Raw genomic sequence first — 7,182 nt, 5'->3', positions numbered from 1 at the left:
ATGTGTATAAGAGACAGGCTGGGGTCCTGCTCGCTGCGGGGACCGCGATGCCTCGTCCCTCCTCACCCCGAGGAACACCCCCACCCGCGCTCCCTCCTCCGGTGCCGCTTGCTCCTGGGGGCCGATGCCGGGTCTGGCTGCCCGCAAACACGAGGTGATGCTTCCAGCCACCCCAGCGTTGCCAAGGAAACCTGAATTTTCCTTTTCCTCTGCGATGCTCTGGGGCCGGAGCGGTGGGCAGAGCGCGGTGGCCCCATCCCCAGGAGCCGCACGCAGAGCCGGAGCCGTCCGCTTTGCTCCGGCCCTTTCCTTCCTACAAGAAAACGTCTTGCTTTTCCATATTCAGTCCTATCACTCCGTGTTTGCTCCCTGGTTCGACTTCTGCGACGTTTCTGCCTCGGGTGTCACCGTTAAGCAGAACTGTCTGGGAGGGAGCAAACGGGACACGGCAGCAGCACCACAGTGGGCACCTCTGGTCCCCTGTTTTCCCCCCAAAATCTCACACTGCTCCACCTGAGGTTTCCTCTCCACTTGCGATTGCCAGAAACTCATTAAAAAGCTGGATTTTTTTGTTTGTTTGTTTTTAATGAGAAGGAACAAAGCAGGAAGCAGGACAGACACGTGAGCTAAATACCGAACTAATTCACCCTTGGTGGTGGAGGTGCTGCAGAGGGAGGGGTGGTGGGGTATCGCTACGGGCAGGAGGGAAAAGATTTCAAATGGAGAAACTTTTAGATGGTGACATTTACGGGAAGGACAAGTGAGTCTCCTGGGAAGCTGCACTGGGTGGGGGGAGAGGTCCCTGCACCCCTGGGTGACAGCGTCCAAGTTCATCCCCCTTGGGACTGTGCTTGGAGACGGCAGCAAGAGGCACCGGCACTGTGCTTCGGCATGCGGTGGTGAGGTTGGGGACCCTCCTTCTCTTCTTGCCCAGGAGGGAGAGATTTAGCCCCAAAACTCATAGGTTGGCTTCTGGCCAAGGCCTGGAGTTGGGGGCAAGATGATGTCCTGGGGAAGGTACAGCCGGGGGCCGTTGTGGAGGGGAGGGTGCAGGATTGACAGCGCTGGCACCCTGCTTGTGTCCCCCTGTCCCCGGCCTGGCATCAATGTCTCTGGGTGTCCTCACGTCAAGGTGATCGATTTAGACCCAGCAGCTCCTGCCTGTCCGTCCCCCTGTCAGCTCTGTGTCACCTCCCCATCCCCGAGGAAGGAGCAGGATCTGGCAGCGTGGACTGCTGCCACTTGGATTTATCCTGGGGAAGTGGGGGCGGAAGGGAGGACGGCACCAAAGGATGGTAAATGTCAAATTGATTTGAAACGCTCTCGTTTGCAGCTTCGCCTGGGAAGGCGGACGGCTCAGCCGAGTGCCCTCGGGCCAGATAGCGTGAGACCTGCCTGCTGCCCTCCGCACGGTGGGATTCGGCTGGGGACAGCCCCGGGAGTGAGAACTGCCCACGTAGATATGGGAGCTGCCCGGACACTTGCTTCTCTTTATGGCTTCTCACAGCTTTAACCGCTTTTAATGTCCTTTTATGTGTCTCCTGCTTTATGACTGTCTGGGGGAGCGGAGCCGACGGCAGGTTTTGGTTCTGGTTGTTGGCTGATGGGTGTTTTCGTGCAGGCAGCTCACACTGCAGACGGGAGCTGAATCCCCCGAGCTGCTGTCACCCCAAACCACCGGCCACAGGTGGAGGAAGGTGGTGGGGACCCAAGTGTTGTCACCCTGTGGCCACCTCCAGCTGTGGACAGTGATTTAGTCCCGTCCATCGCTCCTTGGCTGGCCTGTCTGCCCCAGCCAAAGCCAGCTCCTGGCTTCAAGGGCTGGGGGGGGTGCGATGGGGGGGTGCGACGTGCTGCGTGGTGCTCAGCAGGTGGAGACGTGTCCAAAACAAAAGGATATTTTCCTACGGGGGAGGAGGGGGTTTCACAGCGAGGTTTGTGCCTGTAGCACAGCTGGGGCGGGGGGGGGGGTTGGCATCTCCCAGGTGAGCACCCTGCCGTGGTTGAGTCCAGGTTCAACGTGGTCTGCCGGGGCGGGGGGTGAGGTGGGATGCTGGAGGCTGCAGTTTTTTAAACCTTAAACCAAGTCAGCGAGGTTCAGCCAAAGCTCGTCTGCCAGACCCGGATCAGAGCTGGTGTTTTCTGTGGTGGAGCTGGTCCTCGGCTGATGGTGAATTTGAGGATGTGAAGAGTTTGCCCTGTGGAAGAGGAGGGTGTGGAGAGCGGGTTTGTGGATGCCTGCAGCCGTGCTGCGCACTGTGCTGTCAGATTGCTGTTCCCCGGGAGGGGCTGATTTCCAGGCTGGTTACTTTGTCATTAGCAAAAATTGATTGAATTCATTCTCCTGGGACAGGCGCTCCCATGCACTCCGCCTCCTGAGAGAAGGCTGGGGCAACAAATGTGATATTGCATCTCAATTATAAAGAAAAGTGATTATTTATATGAATACGCTCAGAGATCCATTAAAGGTTGGTAACATTCATTTTGAACGATGGTTTTTTTTTGTTGGTCTATTGAAATTGAGACTGGTTTACAACTGTTGACTTTAATATGTGTTGGGTACCCACTGAGCTTTGGCAGGGTGTGAGAACTGGGAGCCATTTAGCTGCGTCGATTAATCTGTGTCTCGCCTGCGCGATGCTTCTTTCTGAAATCACAGCAGACCTCCTTCCACTGTCACTTCTGCTGCTTGCGCTGGGCGCTCTTGGAGCACCTTTGATTCCTACTGAAAGGCGTTATTTTTAGTAAGAGAAAGGAGGAAAAGATTTTCTCTGCACCGTGCGTTTCAGACAAGAGGGTGAAAAGGAAGCTGAGGGTAAGGATGGTGTCTGTGTGTGCCGCGAGCGCATTGTGCAGCGATTTGATGGAGTTCAAGTGCTGCAGAGGGTCAAGGAGAGTAGAGGGGAGTGCTGGTCCTGCCACCAGCACAACTCAGAAGGCTGGAAAGATGCACGTTTGAACAGTCATGAATTTTTCACAACGCTTTCTGCTCCAGGGAGAAAAACCAGCCTGGGACGTGGCTCTCTGAGGCTGCTGCCCGTCGCATCTCTGATTTGATTTCCAGAGGGGCCCTTCGGGCTCGGCTGCGTCAGGGACCGAGCGGTTGTTGGTTGCAGTGATGTTGTGACGTGATGGCCCTGCGAGCGGCCGGGGGGAGAGGAGGAAAGGTCAGATCAGCTGCAGCCCACAAAGGCAGAGCTGGGTGTTCAGCCTTAACCCGAGTGTTTCGCACGGCGCTGACTCACGGAGGAGCGTGGCCGCACGTACGCGCTCGCTCTGGGAAAGGTTGTTTTAACCTTTCATTAAACCTCCCATTAATTGTCGCCTCATCAGCACATATTTTGACATTTTCATCTATTAAACACCTCGATGGATTGAAACGACTTGCTCAAAGTCGTTAAGCTTCTGTGTGTGGGGGTGGAAAGCGTGGGGAGGCGGCCGCCAGGATGAAGGATGCGGGCGATGCTCTTGGCAGCCGTGGGACAGCTCTGCCCCGCTCCTCTGCTCAAAAGAAGATGCCACCAGCAAAAGCCTCGTCCTGTGAAGGTGGAGGCTAAAAAGAAATCCTCCTGTGGGCACAACGGGGCTCTCCCCGGTGCCTGTGCACACCGTGCATCACCATTTCCCTGTCCTCTGGGTGCCCCTCTGCAGAGCAGGGCTGGAAAGCGCCCTGGCCCAGCCTCTGGGCTGCTTTCGGCTCTGTGGCCTCTGCCTTGGCTCCCTCGGGACTTCCCCGTGCTCCTTCTTTTCCCCTTGCTTCGGGTTCAGGGCGCCTCGGGAAATGGTGCCTGAATAAGAGCCCGATGTAAAGGTGATTTCACGTCTTACGTTTCCTCTGCGGCCCGGGGGGTGTCGCAGCCCATCACGCTGGTGCCATTAAAGCCGGGGAGAGCATGGGCAGGGGGGCGAGAGCCGTGGGCTCTCGAATGCCCCGCTGACAGCAGCTTGTATTTCAAAAACTAATTTGTAGGCAGACACCTGGAAAGCCAGCGGAGAACTGATAATGTGCATTTATCTCTGCGGCATCGTTTTGAGTTGGTGATCGGTGTTTTGTAAGCGGTAACGGCCACGAAGACGGCAAAAGCCAATTAAATACGGAACTTTCACCAGCTGAAATGAAAGTCACTGAAATATGTATGTGGAAGCGCCTTTTCTGTCTTATCCCCATCAGATCTCGCAGGTCTATTGCATTAAACATCAGTGAGCCGCGGCCTGAGGAATCATTTGCATGCTGGAAGTGAAACATAAATATCCGTGAAGGATTCAGGGGGTGTGGGGCTGGGGAGAGCCCGTTTCCAGCGCAGGTTGGTCCCTGCTTTTGGGGTAGTTCCGCTTTGTTAATTTGGGAAAGAGTTTTCTTCTTTCAGGGAAGCATTTCCATGGTGAAGGAGCTGTTGGGATGTTGGGCGGTCACTTTAATTCGTTGAAATCGGGTGCTTCTGGTGTGAGCCGTGGCCGTTTGGCCTCATCAGCTCCCGTCTGGCCGTGGCCGCTCGATGAACTGACACGATTTGCTCCAGTCGTTGTGCTTCGGCAAAAGGGGGAGCAAAGCGGAACAGGCTGAGCTGCTGTGGGGGTAAACCAGGAGGTCCCATGAGGGGAATTGCCTCCTGCTACCCAAATTCCACCTTGTTTCGTGGACACAAACCCTCGAGCAAGGCCACGGGTTTCTCTTGGGCTGTTTTTTCCCCGTTTCTGTTGCCGGGAATCGCCCAGAGTCGCCCTGTGTCACATCGTCCCGGGTTTGCTCTGCCCAGCCCGTGCTCCCTGGTCCCCTCCTCATTTCAAACCCTTCAGCTGGGCCACTTGCACACAGGTGGGTTCACTAGGGGAGACCCCAATTCCAGAGGCTTTTTTCAGACACAGCTCCTGCGGACTTGCCCGGGACCCACCCCAGGGTAAAGAATTGGGGCTTAAAATCCCCTTTTAATGGCATTTTACCTCCATGGTGCCACACACAGCAACGGGGGTTGGCTTTCTGTGTGTCAGTGCTGCTGTTAAGCACCGGTGAGCTGGGGATTTGGACTGTTTGCTTTTCCAGGTGACGGCTGGCTCAACCCTGTCACCGTCTGCTGTTTTTCACCGCCTCTTGCATAACCTTGCTGGGACACAGCCACGAATCCCTGGAAAACTTGAAGGCAAAGCCGCACCATTAGTTTTTATCTTTTGAAATCAAAGCGGCGGAGCTCTGCTATCCGGGCACATCAGAAGCTTTTGAGATGTTTCACCTTCTTGCAGCTTAGTGTACGCACGTCACAAGCCTCAGCCGCTGCTGAATTGGTGCTTTATTAATTCCTCTAATGGGTAAACTCCTGAGTCATTTACAGAGCTGTCCCTGGAGCAGGAGAGAGGAGCCAACATGTGATGCTGAAGCAGGTCAGTGGTGGCTTGCCTGCAATTCCCTGCCCAGAAAGGCAATTCCTCTCCATGTTCAAACGGCCTGGCTCTGCTGTGCTTTCCCACCGCCACTGGTCCCGCAAACCTTTACCAGTTTTTTTTCTCCCACGCACCTTTTTTTTTTGCTCCTCAAACACGGGGCAGGCACTGCAGGGCTTCCCATCGGTACCGGCCGTGCTGGAGCTGGCGGCTCTCTGTGTGATGTGCCCAGCCACGCTCACACGCTTTAGGTGTTTGCTCCCTCCGGGGCACTATGGTGTAAAATAGCACCAAAACAGGTTTATTTCTCCTATTGCTTTTTGGAGATGCACAGGCAGCATTTCCGAGGGGCGGCACAGTGAGTCTTTGCTGGGCAGGATCCGTGGGGCTTCGTGGCTCTGCCTGCATCTGCCTGTGGTTGCAAATAGTGGTGAGAATAATGATTGCCCAGGACCGCTTTGTCTGAGCAGATTAATCCAGCTGGTGCCTTGGGTTTTGTTTTCTCTGTCCTGTCACCGTCTGCTGGCAGGGTCAGGATGCGAGCGCTGCGTGGGCTGCGGTGTGCGAATCCGCAGGGGAAGGAGCCGCGGCCACTTCTCTGTCCCGACCGTACGTCCCTCAAACAAAAGCTCTTGTTTGTCAGGAACCCGGGGGACGAATGAATAATTCATACTGCAAATAATAATACATGCCACCATAAACTGCAAATTAATCATTTAGATTTTGTCTTTGTGTTCTGCTGAAAGGATTTTTGGTTAGGGTAATAATTAGGAGTGATCTGGCCTCGTTAGTTGGCTGCTTCTGCAGGGCTGCAGAGAAGGCATAAACCGAGTTGAAATTCTGCTTGGCCAGTGTGACTCTGTCACAGCTCGTGTTGGTGTTGGGATCTCTGCAGACAGCTTGTACGAGTGGCTGAAGGGCTCCCCTCAGGTCAAGCTTAATAATAATTCATGACAGTGTAATGCTCGAGGGACTCCTGCGCCTTTGCTCCGTCCACCCCACAATCTGCTGCTGCTCCCGGATCCTTTCCACGTGCACGGTGAGAGGACAAGGACTTCTCCATGGTTATCCCCGTCGGGACAAACCTGCCTGAGCCCGGGGAGCTGCGTCCCACCTGGGTGAGCTGAATCGAAGCCAAACTCTAAACGAGCATCAATCTTTTATCAAAAGCTGCGGCTTGTTTTGTTTTCCTTAAGCAGCGCGGTAGCCGTGATGGGTGCTGTCTTTAACCAGAAGGGGCGGGTGTGTGGTACACGGGTGCGTGGGCCGTGGCCGTTTCGAGCGTAGAAAACCTCACACGGGCTGATGGGGCAGTTCGTGTGGGTCTGGAAAAGGTGCCTTTTTCATCCTGCCTTCGGGAATTGGGGCTGGGGAGCCAGGGCTGGGGGCTGTCAGGGGTTTTGGCATCCCCGCGCTCTGGTGCTAGTGCATTGTGCTGGAAGTCCTGGGAAGCCGGGAGGGTGCTGCCAGTGTCCCGAGGAGCAGCCGTGTGGGCCAAAGCAGGAGGTGGGTGGTGTCCCAGGGCTCCTGTGCTGCATGGGGAGGTGGAAATCCAGCCGGGCGGCTTCTTACGGGGCGGGGGGGGTCGTGCTAGGGATGCAGGTGCTCTCGCTCGGGAGAGCCCGTGGTTATGGACGTGGAAGAGAAACACGATGTGGAGAGCGGCTGGGTCAGCTGCATCGAGCAGCAGGTCAAGAGTGAGAGCACTCACACCGCCGTAGGATCTTACCTTGCCTTTTGGGGGGAAGCCGGGCCTTTGGGGAAATGCCACCGACCAGGACTGGAGCTGGTGGGACCTGCTGCCAT

At 55.7% G+C, this 7,182-nt stretch overlaps 1 protein-coding gene across 2 annotated transcripts in view; it reads left to right on the top strand.

The window, feature by feature from the left end:
• Positions 1-7,182, top strand: part of SLC39A11 (solute carrier family 39 member 11) — a 100,526-nt gene that overhangs the window by 63,169 nt on the left and 30,175 nt on the right. The window lies entirely within an intron of this gene.

The sequence above is a fragment of the Athene cunicularia genome, assembly GCF_003259725.1.
Source record: "Athene cunicularia isolate RWA chromosome 18 unlocalized genomic scaffold, athCun1 chr18_part1, whole genome shotgun sequence".
Classification (NCBI taxonomy): domain Eukaryota; kingdom Metazoa; phylum Chordata; class Aves; order Strigiformes; family Strigidae; genus Athene; species Athene cunicularia.
The sequence above is the reverse complement of the archived record's forward strand: the minus strand, read 5'-3'. Positions and strand labels throughout refer to the sequence as shown.